Source organism: Procambarus clarkii, chromosome 2 (genome assembly GCF_040958095.1).
Source record: "Procambarus clarkii isolate CNS0578487 chromosome 2, FALCON_Pclarkii_2.0, whole genome shotgun sequence".
Taxonomy (NCBI): Eukaryota; Metazoa; Arthropoda; class Malacostraca; order Decapoda; family Cambaridae; genus Procambarus; species Procambarus clarkii.
In genome coordinates this window covers 4,188,043-4,188,818 of record NC_091151.1, presented here as the reverse complement: position 1 = coordinate 4,188,818, position 776 = coordinate 4,188,043, and positions in this window count along the sequence as shown.

Genomic DNA, 776 nt, shown 5'->3' with positions numbered 1-776 from the left:
TGAGTGGCGCTGCCCAATACTGTCACTATGGCGGTGTGTCCACTCACAGGATGAGTGGCGCTGCCCAATACTGTCACTATGGCGGTGTGTGCACTCACAGGATGAGTGGCGCTGCCCAATACTGTCACTATGGCGGTGTGTCCACTCACAGGATGAGTGGCGCTGCCCAATACTGTCACTATGGCGGTGTGTCCACTCACAGGATGAGTGGCGCTGCCCAATACTGTCACTATGGCGGTGTGTCCACTCACAGGATGAGTGACGCTGCCCAATACTGTCACTATGGTGGTGTGTCCACTCACTGGATGAGTGGCGCTGCCCAATACTGTCACTATGGCGGTGTGTCCACTCACAGGATGAGTGGCGCTGCCCAATACTGTCACTATGGCGGTGTGTCCACTCACAGGATGAGTGGCGCTGCCCAATACTGTCACTATGGCGGTGTGTCCACTCTCAGGATGAGTGGCGCTGCCCAATACTGTCACTATGGCGGTGTGTCCACTCACAGGATGAGTGGCGCTGCCCAATACTGTCACTATGGCGGTGTGTCCACTCACAGGATGAGTGGCGCTGCCCAATACTGTCACTATGGAGGTGTGTCCACTCACAGGATGAGTGGCGCTGCCGAATACTGTCACTATGGAGGTGTGTCCACTCACAGGATGAGTGGCGCTGCCCAATACTGTCACTATGGCGGTGTGTCCACTCACAGGATGAGTGGCGCTGCCCAATACTGTCACTATGGCGGTGTGTGCACTCACAGGATGAGTGGCGCT